This window comes from Oryctolagus cuniculus, chromosome 21, assembly GCF_964237555.1.
Source record: "Oryctolagus cuniculus chromosome 21, mOryCun1.1, whole genome shotgun sequence".
Lineage (NCBI taxonomy): Eukaryota > Metazoa > Chordata > Mammalia > Lagomorpha > Leporidae > Oryctolagus > Oryctolagus cuniculus.
Genome location: NC_091452.1, coordinates 28,549,082 through 28,565,285, shown reverse-complemented (window position 1 = coordinate 28,565,285; position 16,204 = coordinate 28,549,082). Strand labels below are relative to the sequence as shown.

Genomic DNA, 16,204 nt, shown 5'->3' with positions numbered 1-16,204 from the left:
TTTCTTAATTAAATATTTCCATTTGTCAACTCATTTTAGTTCAATAACCATTTATTAGGTACCCAGTAAGTATAAGGTGCTGTTCTAAGTTTCCAGACACAGACAAAAAATAGATAACTCCACCCTCTGGAACGGGAGTTAGGTGCATATTGGTCTAATCAGAATACATTAATCATCCTGCAGTCCTACAGGTTCATCAAGAAGCTGGAACACACCTGGAAGGCGCTGTCCGCGACGGGGACACCGTCTCCGTGCACCGCCCCAGCGTCTATGCCGAGCGCTTCTTCAAGTTCATGAGCAACACGGTCTTCCGGAAGAACTCCCTCAAGTCCTCGCCGTCCAAGAAGGGGTGCAGCACATTGCTGGCCGTGAAGCCCCTGGGGCCCACGGACGCCGCCTCGGCCAGCCAGATCCCCAGCGAGCGGGAGGACACGCAGTAAGACCTGCGGTGGCCCGCAGCTACCCCACGCTGGAGGTCGAAGGCCGGCCCGACCTCCTGTCCTGCATGCCGCCTTCCTTGGAAGAAGCCACGATGGCCTCCATCGCCACGACCCTGTCGTCCACCTCGCTGTCCATCTCGGAGCAGTCCCCGTCGGAGACATCGGAGCAACCGCGCGGTACAGGCGGCGCACGCAGTCCTTGGGGCACGACGGCCAGCCCCAGGAGGACCCGCAGCAGGTCACCGTGCAGGTGGAACCCGCGTGCAGCGTGGAGATCATCGTCCCCAAGGAGGCGGCCGCGGGTGGAGGCCGCCTCGGAGCCCGCCAGCCAGGCCTCGGACGAGGAGGACACGCCAGCCGCTGACATCTACTTTTAACTTCTATGCACTCCCAGACCTGGAGCCCAGCGCCCGCCGCCGCCCGGAGGCGCTGCCCGGCCCCTGGACGGACGCGGACGGCCGAGCCCCCAGCGCCCACCACCTCCAAGCGCCGACCCGCGTACCGCTGCTCTGGGTCCTCGCGGAGCGCACGGAGATCACACTGCTGGCCCGCCCCCGCCCCATCAGCACGAGCCCGCCTGGGCCAGGTCCCCGGGGGCGGGGGCGGGGGCAGGGGGACCACAGGGACCAGGGAGGCCGCGTCCGCAGCCTGGCGTCGTCCAGACCCTCCGTCCAGGGACGCCCCTAGCGGGAGACGCCTAGACCCTCTGGGGACCTTGTCAGAGGCTACAGAGCGAGGCCGGTGGGGCGGGGCCTGCCGCCGGGGGCGGGGCCTCCCCAGAGGGGCGTGGTCCGCCGTCTAGGGGCGGTCCCGTCGTCTAGAGGCGGGGCTTCTCTGTCGGGGGCGGCTGAGCCCGGCTCCTAGTAGGCAGCCCGAGGACCCCACTCCCAGATCTGCGAACTCCTTGGTGACACCCCCCGCTCGCTCCTCCCCGTGGCTGCTAGCACGAGCGGTGGGCGGCGTCCGCACTCCTGTGCTGTACAACCTGGGCGAGCTGGGAACTCCCCGCGCCCTGCGCCCCTGCGCCCCCGCACCTGGCTCAGTGCAATATCCCGTCCCCGGGGCCCTGCCACGGTAGTGTCGCCGCAGCCCCTCACCCCCGCCCGCCCCGGCCCCTCTGCTGGTTCAAGTGCATCGCCCGCGCCCACCCTGTCCGAAACCGCAGACCTCCTGCGTCCTGCGCATCCTCAGCCCCCGCGGTCTGGGGAGCGACAATGCAGAGCGCGGCTTCCCGCGGCCGCCCCCTCCCCAGCCCTCTTTTTACACTGAGATGTAATAAATTGGGTATCACCGTCAAAAAAAAAAAAAAAAGCCTAAGGGCCTTTGCTCTTTTTTTTTCAAAGTCAAGAACTTTTTTGTTAAAGAGTAGTTTATTTATTTATTCCAAAGGCTGAGTTACACAGAGAGTCTTCCATCCCTGGTTCACTCCCCAAATGGCTGCAACAGCCAGGGCTGGGCCAGGCCAAAGATAGGAGGCAGGAGCTTCTTCCAGGTCTCCCACGCCATTGCAGGGGCCCAAGGACGTCGGCCATCTTCCACTGCTTTCCCAGGCTATAGCAGAGAGCTGGATCAGAAGTGGAGAAGTGGAGCAGCCAGGACACAAACCAGCACCCATATGGGATGCTGGCGCTGTAGGCAGTGGCTTACCTGGCTTTAGCACATCATTATCCCCTGAATGGTGACTTTTTAACTGGCATTTTCATTTAATAATATATGGAGACTGTCTTTCCAGACCTATATAAACATAGATAGACACGGGTATTTTATACTTATATGCATAGTATTAAATTATGTGGACATTCCACATTTATGAACTTATTAGGCAATTTAGATCATATGTAATTTTGTTCTATGACAAATATAGCAAGCATTCTTTTTTTATTTATTTATTTTGAGAGTCATAGTTACAGAAAGAAGGGAAGACACAGAGAGAGAAATCTTTAATCTGCTGGTTCATTCCCCAGATGGCTGCAATGCCCAGGGCCTGAAGCCAAGAGCCTGGAGTTTCTTCCAGGTTTACCATGAGGTCACAGGGGACAAACACTTGGGCCAGCTCCCACTGCTTTCCCAGGTGCATTAACAGGGAGCTTGATGGAAAATGGAGCAGCTGGGACATGAATTGGAACCCATATAGGATGCCAGTGTCACTTTCCCGGGATACCACCACACTGGCTCCTAACAGACATTCTTGATAGTATAAATAACTACCATTTTTCACTTATTAATATGCCTCCTCTAAGGCTTTTGCTTTGTTTGTTGCCTTATATTTTCCCCCGCTAAGGTGTTTGATATATGCATATTCTGAACTATGTCTAATTTGTGCATTTTACCTTGGATAGTTACTTTTTAAAAAAAATTCCTTTGTTGTGGCCAGTGCTGTGGCATAGCCAGTAAAGCTGCCACCTACAGGGCCAGCATCCCATAGGGGCACCAGTTTGAGTCCCAGCTGCTCCACTTCTGATCCAGCTCTCTGCTGTGGCCTGGGAAAGCAGTAGAAGATGGCACAGGTCCTTGGGCCCCTGCACCAGCATTGGACATCCAGAGGAGGCTCTTGGCTCTTGGCTTCAGATCTGCACAGTTGTGGCCATTGCAGCCATCTGGGGAGTGAACCAGTGGTTGGAAGACCTCTCTCTCTCTCTCTGTCTCTCTCTCTGTCTCTCTCTCTGTCTGTCTCTCTCTGTCTGTCTCTGTCTCTGCCTCTTTGTAACTCTGCCTTTCAAATAAATAAATGAATCCTTTTTAGAAATTATTTTGTTTAATGCTTTTGTTCTTGCATAATACTTTATCTTGTATTAACGTTGTCAGTGCTATGTTCTTTTGTTTTCATTCACCTAAAAGGCTTTGTTGTTTGAAGCCTTTTTAAAATTTGCATTTTCATTTAAAAGGCAGAGGAACCGAGGGAGAGCTCCCATGCACGGATTCACTCCCCAGGCATCCACAACAGCTAGGGCTGGGCCAGGCCAGAACCAAAAGCCAGCAACTCAGTCCACATCTCTCACATGGGGGGTAGAAAACCAACGACCTAAACCGTCATCTGCTGCCTCCCAAGGTGTGTGTTACCAGGAATCTGGATTGGAAGTGAAACCTGGGGGCCGGCACTGTGGCATAGTTGGTTAAAGCCCTGGCCTGCAGTGCCGGCATCCCATACCAGCGCCGATTCAAGTCCTGGCTGCTTCATTTCGGATCCAGCCCTCAGCTGTGGCCTGGGAGAGCAGCAGAGGATGGCCCAAGTGCTTGGGCCCCTGCACCCACGTGGGAGACCTGGAAGAAACTCCTGGCTCCTGGTTTCAGATTGGCTCAGCTAATTGTGTGGCTCAGCAGTTGTGGCCATTTGGGGAATGAACCAGCGGACGGAAGACCTATCTGTCTTTCCCTCTCTCTGTCTGTAACTCCACCACTCAAATAAATAAATAAAAATCTTAAAAAAAAAAAAAGACACCTTGGGGCTGGCACTGTGGCATAGTGGGTAAAGCTGTCACCTGCAGTGCCAGTATCCCACATGGGTGCCGGTTCGAGTCCCGGCTGCTCCACTTTTGATTCAGGTCTCTGCTATGACCTGGGAAAGCCCCGGAAGATGGCCAAAGCCCTTGGGCTCCTGGCTTTGCATTAGCTCAGCTCTGGCTATTGTAGCCATCTGGCAAGTGAACCAGTGGATGGAAGACCTCTCTTTCTCCCTGGCTCTACCTCTCTCTGTAACCCTGTCTTTCAAATAAATAAAATAAATCTTAAAAATAAAAGTTCTTGCAGGGCTGGTGTCCAGCTCTAATATAAGAGGGGAGCATCCCAAGCAGCATCTTCATTGCTACATTAAATGCCTGCCCCTCAACCTTTCCTTTTTTTTTTATTAAGATTTATTTTATTTATTTGAAAGACAGAGTTCCAGAGGGAGGTAGAGACAAAGAGAGGGGTCTTTCATCCACTGGTTCACTCCCCAGATGTCTGCAATGGCTGGAGCCGGGCCAATCCAAAGCCAGGAGCCAGGAGCTTCCTCCCAGTCTCCTACGTGGGTGCAGGGGTCCAAGGACTTGGGCCGTCCTCCACTGCTTTCCCAGGCCATAGCAGGGAGCTGGATCAGAAGTGGAGCAGCCAGGACTCAAACTGGCGCTCATATGGGATGCCGGCACTTCAGGCCAGGGCTTTAACCTGCTGCGCCACAGTACTGACTCCTCAACCTTTCTTAATAACTTAGTTTTACATGTGTCTCATATCAAAAGCATAATATTTATTTTTTGTGATTTTTTAAGGTTTTCTTTCTTTCTTTCTTTCTTTCTTTCTTTCTTTCTTTCTTTCTTTCTTTCTTTCTTTCTTTCTTTCTTTCTTTCTTTTTCATTTGAAAGGCAGAGTTTCAGAGATAGAAAAAGATCTTCCATCCACTGGTTCACTCCCCAGATGGCCACATCAGCCAGGGCCGGACCAGGCTGAAGCCAAGAGCCAGAAGGTCCATCTGGGTCTCCTACATGGGTGACAGGGGCCCAGGTATTTGGGCCATCTTCTGCTGCTTTCCCGGGCGCATCGTCAGGGAGCTGCATTATAAGTGGAACAGCAGGAACTCAAACCAGTGTTCATATGGAATGCTGGCGTTAACAGGCAGCAGCTTAATTCACTGCCACAACACCGGCCCCAAGAGTCGGGTTTGGATTTTTTGCTTGTTTTTGAAATATTTGTTTATCTGTTTCAAAGGCAGAGTTACAGAGGGAGAGGGAGGGAGAGACACAGAGAGCTCTTCCATCCACTAGCTCACCCCCCCCCCAAATGGCCACAATGGCTGGATCTGAGCCGGTCGGGAGCCAGGAGCCAGAAGCTTCTTCTGGATCTCCTACAAGGGTGCAGGGGCCCAGGCACTTAGGCCTAAGGGAGCGGGACCAGAAGTAGAGCTGCCAGGACTTGAACTGGCACCCATATGGGATACCAGCATTACAGGCAGCAGCCTCACCTGCTACGCCACAACACAGGTGCCAAGTTTTGGTTTTGAATGGAGTGGTTACTTCCACTCCATTCGAAAGTTATTATTGCCTTGGGAGGTATTCTGTTCCTTTTTAAATGCCTCTAGGAATTTCTTTTATTTTGAATGTGACGGTTGCTGGCTGTAAGAAAACAAATGTTACAGTTCAAGTACAGAACTTGAAATTTTCTCCCTACTTCATCTTTATGACCATAATTCTAGTCCCCAGAAGAATTTTGTTCTATATACTGCCAAATATCTGCATATCTACCCTGCATATCTAAATGTGTCCCAAGTATCATAGACGTGTAGAATTTTAATGAGATTATGTATTGTATATTATTATTTTAGTCACATAGTAGAGCTACCTTATTTTTGTATGCTACACTGTATTTCATCATATTCATGTTCCTTGTTTTAACTAGTGTCTTACAGATAATCGGGGGACCCGGGAGCGGGGCCGGGGGCGGGCCTCCACCTGCTTCTCCCCAGCGTGGTGAGTCCCGCTCAGCGGCCGCTGACGCTGCAGCCGTCCCCGCTCCTGAGTCCCCAGGCACGCGGGCTCCCCGGCGGCCCAGCGGGCGCTGCGTGAGGGCACGGGAGGTGGCGCGCAGCGGGCCACACGCGCCCCCAGCCGCCCACCGGCCCGCGCGTGGACCGGCCCATCGCAGCCGCGGCGCGGGGAGCGCCGGCCCGGCGAGGGCGATGCCGCGGTGAGGGCCCCGCCATGGCGAAGCCCCGGCGGCGGCGGCGGCGGCGGCGGCGGAGGAGGAGGAGGAGGAGCAGTTGAGCCAGGTGCTGGACGAGGAGCTGCTGCCCTGGAGCAAGGAGGAGCTGGCGCGGCGGCCGAGGCGCACCGAGGGCGAGAGGGCGGGCCTCACGCTGGAGCGCGGCTGCCTGATGCGCGACGTGAACCGGCGGCTGCAGCAGCACCTGCTGGAGATCCGCGGCCTCCAGGACGTGAACCGGCGGCTGCAGGACGACGACCAGGAGCTGCGCCAGCTCTGCTGCTTCCTCGACGACGACCGGCAGAAGGGGCGCACGCCGGCGCCGTGTGGCACGAGGTGGCCCGCTCGCAGCAGAAGCTGCGGGAGCTGGAGGTGCGCCAGGAGGCCCTGCTGCGCGAGAACCTGGAGCGCGAGGAGCTGGTGCGGCTGCTGGGCGAGCGGCGGCGCAGGCTCCCGCAGCTCCATCGACAGCCAGGCCAGCCTGAGCGGGCCGCTGGCGGGCGGCGCGGCGGGCGCGGGGACCCGCGACATGGGCGACGGGAGCAGCACCTGTGGTGCTGGCAGCGGCGGCAGCCCGGACCAGCACCGCCACCACCACGTCCCACCCGCGCTGCTGCCTCCCGGGCGCTCAAGGCCGGAGTCACGCGCCGGTCCCTGGACGGTCTCTCGGCGCCGCCGCATCACCGCAGCATCCCCAGTGGCTTGCACAATCCATCGTCCACCTACGTCAGACAGCAGGAGTGCAAGGTGAAGCTGCTGGAGGGTGACAAGCTCCCGGCACCCGCGGGCCCCGGAGAGTTCCGGACACTGCGGAAAGGCTCCCCAGCTCGCCGCCCTGCCGCCGCCCTGCCAGGACGCCCTGCCGAATGGCCCGGCCTGCCCTGTGCCTGAGCTGCCCTCGCCTGCCTCCTCCGGCTACAGCTCTGCCGGACAGAAGCCCGAGGCTGTTGTGCATGCGATGAAGGTCCTGGAGGTGCACGAGAACCTGGACCGGCAGCTCCAGGACTGCTGCGAGGAGGACATGAGCGAGAAGGAGAAGGCCATCGGCCGCGAGATGTGCAACGTGGTCTGGAGGAAGCTGGGAGACGCCGCCAGCTCCAAGCCCTCCATCTGGCAGCACCTGGCTGGCAACCAGTTCAAGAGGCCCTTGTAGGGCCGCTCCTCCCCCGCAGTGAACTGTCACGCCTGGAGCCCAGACGCAGCCTTCCTACCTGGAGGCGCACTGTGCATAGCATGCGGCGTGCCCCGCCTGGCCAGCCTCCATCTCCCACCTCACTCACCAGCAAATCCCAAGACGAGAAGCTGCCGACCTGTCTGTCTCTGGGCCCCAAGCCCCGGCTACATTAGCAAGAGGCCCGAGGCTGCAGCTGCTGCTGCTGTGACGGCCCCTGGCTCCTGGGCCCCGCCCTCCACAGGGGCCCTCACCAAGCCTCCACCCCGCTGCCGGCACAGAGACCGACCCCACTGGAGCCTGGGTCCTGGCGCGCATGACACCACCTCCGCCAAGCCTTCACCTGCCCCGGCTCCCTGAGCACTGGGCTCCCTACGTCCTGGACAAGGAAACTCACCAAGTCCCTGGCTGGCCACAGGCTGCTCTGGGGTTCAGGCCCTTTCTCGGACCCCCTGCTGTGCCCAGCTGCCCTGCTGCTCACCCCCTGCCCCCAAGACAGCCGCCCTCTCTGTAACGTCCTGTGCCCTGTGCCCAGGGCTCGTCCCTTGCTGTGGTTTACACAATGGGCCCAGAGCCTGGGGCAGTCCCATGCAGTCTCTGAGCCGAGCCACGCGTCGTTCTCTCTGGAAAGTAGCACTGGGCCACGGCTGGGCCTGTGGTCAGCTGTGGCCTCCCCCAGGGACCCGGCCACACCCTGGGTCACTGTGAATAGAGCCGTGGGAGTGCAGGTTCTGGCTTTAATTTGCCGAGTGACCAGCAAGTCACTCAGCGTCTCTGGGCCCCTGAGGTCTCCATGGTTTCCTTCAGCCTGCTCATGGTTCGACACAGGTCTAGTGGGCTGGGTTGTGTTCACAGCTGTGGAGCTGATGGAGAGGCTGCTGGGGTGGGCCGGGCCCTAGCTGTGCCCTGCCACCTGGCGGCCTCGTCGCGGGTGCCATCACCTCCCCTCTGAGCCTCAGGGCTGTCGGCCACTGCCAAGGAGGCTCCGTGGGTCAGCTGTGAAGGGAAGGCAGGAACTGACACGTGAGGACGAGGCCCAGAGCGGGTGGTCGTGTGGGCAGTGCGATGAGCTCCTGGGTCCTGGAGCCCTAGGACGGGATGGGCCACCTCGCACACACTGTTTCAGCACCTTCCTCACTCTTCCACAGTACTGAGCGAGGTGCCCAGGGGCTGTGTGCGGCCGGCAGGTCCCATCTGGGCCCCTGTGAGGCCTGGGGATCCAAGGCACGGGGGTTGTTCACACTGTGTGTGCCTGTGGCACCCTTGGGTCCTAACTCAGGGGAAAGGTTCACGGCCCAGGGCGTGCTGAGTGGGCGCTAAACAGGGGACGGGCCGTGTGCAGTTCCAGGGAGCCCTCTGAGCTTTTTCTGGAAGGAGCTTCCGTCACCAGGGCTGTGCTCTTGAAGCTGGGTGAACACCTGCTGGTCATGGCACTGGGCGATTCCTGCCCAGATGGGCAGCTGGGCTGGGAGTGCCAGAGGCACCTTCTGGGTCCTGGAATCCACAGAGCCACAGAGCAGCCCGGGAGTGGGTGGGACTGTAGCTGCCCGGAGCAGAGTGTGTTGTGTGCGCATCAGGCAGCTGGGCCACCACTGAAATAAGCAGTAAGTAGACTCCTGGGACCAGTCAGTCCCCTGCAGGTGGGCCTTGAAGCGACCTTCCCTTCCAGAGGGGAGTGACCCTGTCCCTAAAGCTGTGTGGTGTCCAGGGACCCGCAGAGCACATCCTGAGAGCCCTCCTGTCCCTTCCTGCCCCTGCTGGCGGCCCCTGGTTTGGGAGGGTGGAACTGCCTGTGGGACACATCTCAAATGGAGCCACGACTGCGCGCCTGGGTACAGCTGGCGGCCGTAGAGCCAGTGGCTGGGGCCTCAGGCGGCCATTTGGCCATGGCTCAGGGTGATGCCCAGCTCTGCCACTAGCAGGGCGACACGGGGCCAACCCCTCCCTCTGGAGCCTCAGCTCTGAGCCCCTCGTTGGGCTGGGGTGCTGAGACCCCCACCGTGAAGGAGGCCACTGGCCCAGCCCCAATGGGGGCCTGCCACCCTGAAGTCAGAATCTGCTGAGTTTTTAGGCGGGCGTGTTTCTATCCACGAGTTCTCGCTACACACCGGTGTTTAAAGAGAAAAAAGTGACCTTTCATTTTTTTTTTCTTGAGACTTGAGAGTGAGCAAACTGCATACCACTGATTTTTTAAAGAGCAGACTGCACGGCTGTGGAGTGGCACAGGTGTCTGTTCATGCTGTGCGGGCGCAGCGCTGGCTTCTGAGGTGGTGCCCACGGTGAGACCTGCAGCTGCCTGCACACAGCCAGAGTCGTGGGTGCCCGGCCCGTTTCTACCTTCTGTTAAACCACTTTGATTTGGGGAGAGAAAAGAATAGATATTTGAGAGGCAGAGTTACAGAGAGGCAGAGGCAGAGAGAGAGAGAGAGGTCTTCCATCCGCTGGTTCATTCCCCAGATGGCCGCTATAGCCGGAGCTGGGCTGATTCGGTCAAGAAACAGGAGCTTCTTCCAGGTCCCCACATGGGTGCAGGGGCCCAAGGACTTGGGCCATCCTCCACTGCTTTCTCAGGCCACAGCAGAGAGCTGGATTGGAAGTCGAGCATCAGGGACTCAAACAGGAACCCTACATAGGATGCCGGTGCTGCAGGTGGTGGCCTTACCAGCTACGCCACCAGCGCCATGGAGTAGCAGGTAAAGCCATTGCCTGCAGTGCTGGCATCCCTTATGGGTTCCAATTCAAGTCCCAGCTGCTCTACTTCTGATACAGCTCTCTGCTGTGGCCTGGGAAAGCAGCAGAAGATAGCCCAAGTGCTTGGGACCCTGCACCCGCATGGGAGACCCAGAAGAAGCTCCTGGCTCCTGGCTTTGGATCTGCACAACTCCAGCCACTGCAGTCATTTGGGGAGTGAACCAGCAGATGGAGACTCTCTCTCTCTCTCTCTCTCTCTCTCTCTCTCTGCCTCTCTGTAACTCTGCCTTTCAAATAAATGAATAAATCTTTAAATAAAAAAAGTTTTACATCCAGTTATTCTCCTACTGATACTATATTACTGGCAGCTTTTCTGTGTCACTGAGTAGAGATCTGCTTCATTTTTCTGTTTTTATATTTTAATAAACTTTTTAACTGTAAAGTACACAAATCAGAGTGCAAAGACTAATAAAAGATCAAAGTAAAACCACTCTGGTACCCAGTACCCAGGTCAAGATGTTACACTTTTGTTTCCTTCCTTCCTAGACTAAAATTGTTGCTTTTCTTGCCTTATTACACTGGCTAGGACCTTAGTATAGTGTTGACTGGAAGTGGAGACCACAGGGTAGGTTTGGGGACAGTAGTTTAAATGCCACTTCAGATGCCTGTATCCCATAATGGAGTGCCTGGAGTTGAGTCCACTTCCAGGTCTAGCTTCCTGCTAGTCTGTACCCTCCCAGGCTGCTGCTGATGGCTCAGGCACTTGGGGCCTTGCCATCCACATGGAAGACTTGGGTGGAACTCTGGCTGAAGGCATTTGGGGAATGAACCAACAGATGAAAGATCTCTCTCTCTCTCTTTCTCTCTCTCTCTCTCTCTTTCTGCTTTTTAAATGAACAAAAAACAAACATTTGTTTAAAATCAAAAGTATGTATTCCTTAATCAAAGTTCATAAAGACTTTCCCATTTTCTTCTAATAACTTAGTAGTTTTATGTTTCACCTTTAAAAAAAATCCATATGGATTTTATTTTTATAAATGCCATGAAATGTCTTTATTAGTTTTTAGTTACTCAGTATCCTGTCATTGACTAGTCGTGGCTGCAAATGACCCTAAACCTGTTTCAATTATCAAGGCTATTTCAAAGAATATGGTTTAATATGCCAAATAAAATTTGGTTATTTGTTTAGTTGAACAGGCACTCTAGTGCCTTTCAGGAAAAAAAATTTTTCCTTTAATGATAAAAATTTGTACCACTTAGGATATTGGGGAATAAATGCCATAGACTTGAGGAAAATTTCAACAATGAAGTTTTGTAAATATCTTGTTGGCATTGCATGAAATTCATTCATGTCATAGTCAAGATTCTTGAACTAATTTGTGGTGGTAGTTCCAACCTAGTGTAGGCAAACATGTACTTCCTTGGTTCACATAGCTGAAAAGGCCAAGAGCACACTACGTTCAGGCATAACTAGATCCAGGGTTCTGAATGAGGGGCCGGCGCCGTAGCACAGCAGGTCCAAGCCCTGGCCTGAAGCACCAGCATCCCATATGGGCGCCAATTCTAGTCCTGGATGCTCCTCTTCCAATCCAGCTCTCTGCTGTGGCCTGGAAAAGCAGTAGAAGATGGCCCAAGTCCTTGGGCCCCTGCACCCACGTGGGAGACCCAGAGGAAGCTCCTGGCTCCTGCATTCGGATCAGCGCAGCTCCGGCCGTTGCAGCCATCTGTTGAGTGAACCAGTGGATGGAAGACCCCTCTCTCTGTCTCTACCTCTCTCTGTAACTCTGTCTTTCAAATAAATTTTTAAAAAAACAGGGTTCTGAATGAACCAAGTATATGTAAGAGCTTCAAATTATCATGGCCCCAGAGAGCCTGGTGGAGGGAAGCAGTCATTCTCAGTCCCTCCAGCAGAAGAATCCTGGAGCAAATTCTGATTTGCCCAGCCTGGATCTCACGTCCAGTCCTCCTATATTGTCGCTCCCCCATTTGTGGAGGAATGACACCAGACCCTGCACTGTTCTTTCTGCCCAGCCCTTTCTGGGTTAGCTGCCGGCCCCTCACTCGCGGAGGAACGACGCCGTCCCGGGTTAGCTGGCGGCCCCTCCACCTCCATGGAGGGGCGGCACCCTCCGCCGCTTTCCCCGCTTCCGCAGAGGAGCGGCACACCGCCGGCCAGCTCTCTAGGGGGCTGCTCAGATGTTCCTCAGGTGTTCCTCCAGATGTTCCTCCAGATGTTCCTGGTGCATGTTGTCTCTCTCCTCCTTTATAGTCCTCTTCCACCAATCCCAATTCTGCTACCCACATGCCGAGCACGCTGCTCTCCTCCAATCAGGAGCAGGATCAGCTCCTGCAGCTCAAATTGGCGAGAGGCAGCTGTGTAGAAGTTTACTCCTCCCCAGTGCCATATTGTGGGAGAGCAGATGCATAGAATAAGTCTTAATTCCAGTAATTTAGTCTAGTCTCAGTTGCTCCCCACACTATTTCAGTTTTTGCCCAGCACACAGGGAATGTGGGCCAGGCCTGAGTCCCGTGCTGGACTGGAGTGGGAGGCAGTTTGACTGGATCCCCCCAGACTACCCAGAATGGGATCCAACTGGAAAGAGAGATTCTGCGACCAGAAGCAGGCAGAGAGAGGTTGCTGGGTGCACAAACACCAAGGCCTGTTCCTCTTAGCACATAAGGCCTGGACTGTGTCACCCTGATGTACTTTATGGATGAGACACAACCAATCCCAGTAAGTCTGGTTTTGCCATCTCGGTTCTTCAGTCGTATGTGAACACTCTGTTTAAGGAGCTGACGAGTGTGATATTTTTCAGCCTTTGTTGCAGTGGGAGGATACCAGGAGCTGCTGAATAAGTACTTTGATGCCATCCCCAGTGTCATCAGTGATGGCAACTGGACTGCCAAGCCAGAGTGCTACCTCCCTCGCCCGGATGCTTTCCACATTTTCCGTGATCCCGTCTCTGGGGACATCCCCTGGCCAGGACTCCTCTTCGGTGTCTCTTCCCTCACCTTCTACTTCTGGAGTGCGGATCAGGTAATTAGAGGCCTTGTCACTAAAACCACTGCTCATGGGGTCTTGGGGGTGTGCCTGACATTCCAGGCCCCAGCACAGTCTGCAGATAGAAGGAACTGTGGACCTGTCCACTCCGTGGTCAGATTTCCCCGACCAATTTGTATTTATTGCCCAAATAGCAGTGTAAGAAGTTCCATGTAAATGTGATTTTCAGGGTGGTTGTTTGACACAGTGGTTCTTGGGATGTCTGCATCCTGTATTGGAGTGCCTGGGTTTGAGTGTCGGCTCCACTTCTGATCCCAGCTTCCTGCTCACGTGCAGCCTGGGAAGCAGCAGATGAAGGCGCAAGCAGCTGGGCTGCTGCCAGCCACGTGGGAGACCTGGACTGAGTTCCCAGCTCCTGGCTTCAGCCATTGCAAATAACTTAGGGAGTGAATCAGTGGATGGGAGATCTCTCTCTCTCTCTCTCTCTCTCTCTCTCTCTCTCTCTCCCTGCATTTGTCTCTTTCCCTTTCAAATAAAATGAAAATAAATAAATACAAATTAAACTGTTTCTTCCACAGCCCCATCTACAACATATCAACTCTTGAATTTTTTCCTATCATTGTCTAAAAAGCATAATTTTGTTGGAAATGAAAAGTGGCTTTTTTTTTTTGCTCTGCTTGTAACAGTGATACATTCTTTTAAAATTTCATTATAGTGAAATGTATATCAGAAGAATGATGATGAGGCATCTATGTGACCAGTACCCCAGTTAAGAACCAGCACATAGGGGCCGGCGCCGTAGGTCAGTAGGTTAATCCTCCACCTGCGGTGCCGGCATCCCATATGGGCGCCGGGTTCTGTCCCAGCTGCTCCTCTTCCAGTACAGCTCTGTCTGTGGCCTGGGAAGGCAGTGGAGGATGGCCCAGATGCTTGGGCCCTGCACCCATGTGGGAGACCAGGGGGAAGCACCTGGCTCCTGGCTTCAGATCAGCATAGCTCTGGCCACTGCAGCTGTTTGGGGAGTGAACCAATGGAAGGAAGACCTCTCTCTCTCTCTCTCTCTCTCTCTCTCTCTCTCTCTCTCTCACTGTAACTCTACCTGTCAAATAAATAGAAAAAATCTTAAAAAAAAAAAGGAACCAGCACATAGCCATTACCTGAGAATAAAAATGCCACATCCTCACTGGCAGAGAGTCACACTATAGAGAAAAGTTCAAACATGAAATCACCAAAATCCCATCAGAAAGTGATACACAGTATCTTAGTGAACCTGCTGCCAGAAGCCTTTTAGTGCATAAAGCAAATAGGCATGTATGCATTATTTTACATAACCAGAATTATGCTGCTGCTGTTCTCTGACATCTCTTGGTTTTCTTTTTACTCGTAAACATGTTTCAAACATCTTTTCATGTCAGTAAACAACTATAAACATTTTCCTTTTTAGGGATTTTTAAAATTTTTATTGGAGAGGCAGAGACAGACAGATAAAATAAAAAGTGCTCCCATCTATCTGCTGGTTCTCTGCCCATCCCCAGATGCCCACAGATGGCCAGGGCTGGGCCACACAGAACTGGGAGGCAGGAACTCAATCCAGGTCTCCCGCATGGGTGATGGGAACCCACCCACCTGAGCCATCACCTGCTGCTCCCAGAGTGCACATGAGCAGGAGTGGGGCTGGGACTCAAACCCAGGCACTCCACATGGGTGCACGTGTTCTGATAGCACCTACCCAGCAGCCTGAGTGTCCACCTCAAGACCTCATTTCAGGATGGTAGCCCCTCTGCTGTGTATGGCTACCAGAACAAAGTCAGCAGTGAGTTCACGGGTGTGATTTCCAGGGTTCACCATCACAGTCCCTGATACTCCATTCTTGGGTGTGATCTCTGTTCCACCTGTCTGACCCCTAGTGACCTTATATGCTTGGTTCTTCTGATAAGTAATGCTTCTAAATGACATGTCCTAATTCTTTTTTTAACTTTTATTTAATGAATATGAATTTCCAAAGTACAACTTATGGATTACAATGGCTTCCCCCCCATACCGTCCCTCCCACCCACAACCCTCCCCTTTCCCACTCCCTCTCCCCTTCCATTCACATCAAGATTCATTTTCGATTATCTTAATATACAGAAGATCAGCTTAGTATACATCAAGTAAGGATTTCAACAGTTTGCTCCCACACAGAAACATAAAGTGAAAAATAATAGATGATTTTTTTTAAATGATGATGAAATCAGATCAGACCTATTGTCATGTTTAATCCCAGTGAGAGTCAAGTTGGGAATTGATAATTTCTTTTTTCTTATAGAAGATCAGTTTAGTATACAATAAGTAAAGATTTCAACAGTTTGCACCACCATAGAAACACAAAGTGAAATATACTGTTTGAGTACTCGTTATAGCATTAAGCCTCAATGTACAGCACATTAAGGACAGAGATCCTACATGAGGAGTAAATGCACAGTGACTCCTGTTGTTGACTTTACAAATTGACACTCCTGTTTATGGCATCAGTAATCTCCCTATGCTCCAGTCATGAGTTTCCAAGGCTATGGAAGCCTTTTGAGTTCTCTGACTCTTATCTTGTTTAAACAAGGTCATAGTCAAAGTGGAGGTTCTCTCCTCCCTTCAGAGGAAGGTACCTCCTTCTTTGAAGACCTGTTCTTTCCACTGGGATCTCACTCACAGAGATCTTTTTGCCAGAGTGTCTTGGCTTTCCATGCCTGAAATACTCTCATGGGCTTTTCAGCCAGATTGGAATGCCTTTAGGGCTGATTCTGAGGCCAGAGTGCTATTTAGGACATCTGCCATTCTATGAGTCTGCTGAGTATCTCACTTCCCATGTTGGATCACTCTCCCCTTTATTTATTCTATTGGTTAGTGTTAGCAGGTACTAGACTTGTTTATGTGCTCCCTTTGACTCTTAGTCCTTTCATTATGATCAATTGTGAACTGAAATTGATCACTTGGAATAGTGAGATGGCATTGGTACATGCCACCTTGATGGGATTGAATTGGAATCCCCTGGTATGTTTCTAACTCTACCATTTGGGGCAAATCAGCTTGAGCATGTCCCAAATTATACATCTCTTCCCTCTCTTATTCCCACTCTTATGTTTACCAGGGATCACATTTCAGTTAATTTTCTTTTTCTTTTTTTTTAACTTTTATTTAATGAATATGAATTTCCAAAGTACGACTTATGGATTACAATGGCTTCCCCCCCATACC

The 16,204-nt window shown here is 53.2% G+C and overlaps 1 pseudogene; it reads left to right on the top strand.

Annotated features, from left to right (window-relative positions):
* The first annotated feature begins 822 nt into the window (after positions 1 to 822).
* LOC103347078 (coiled-coil domain-containing protein 85C-like) lies at positions 823 to 7,263 on the top strand (annotated as a pseudogene).
* Positions 7,264 to 16,204: the final 8,941 nt, after the last annotated feature.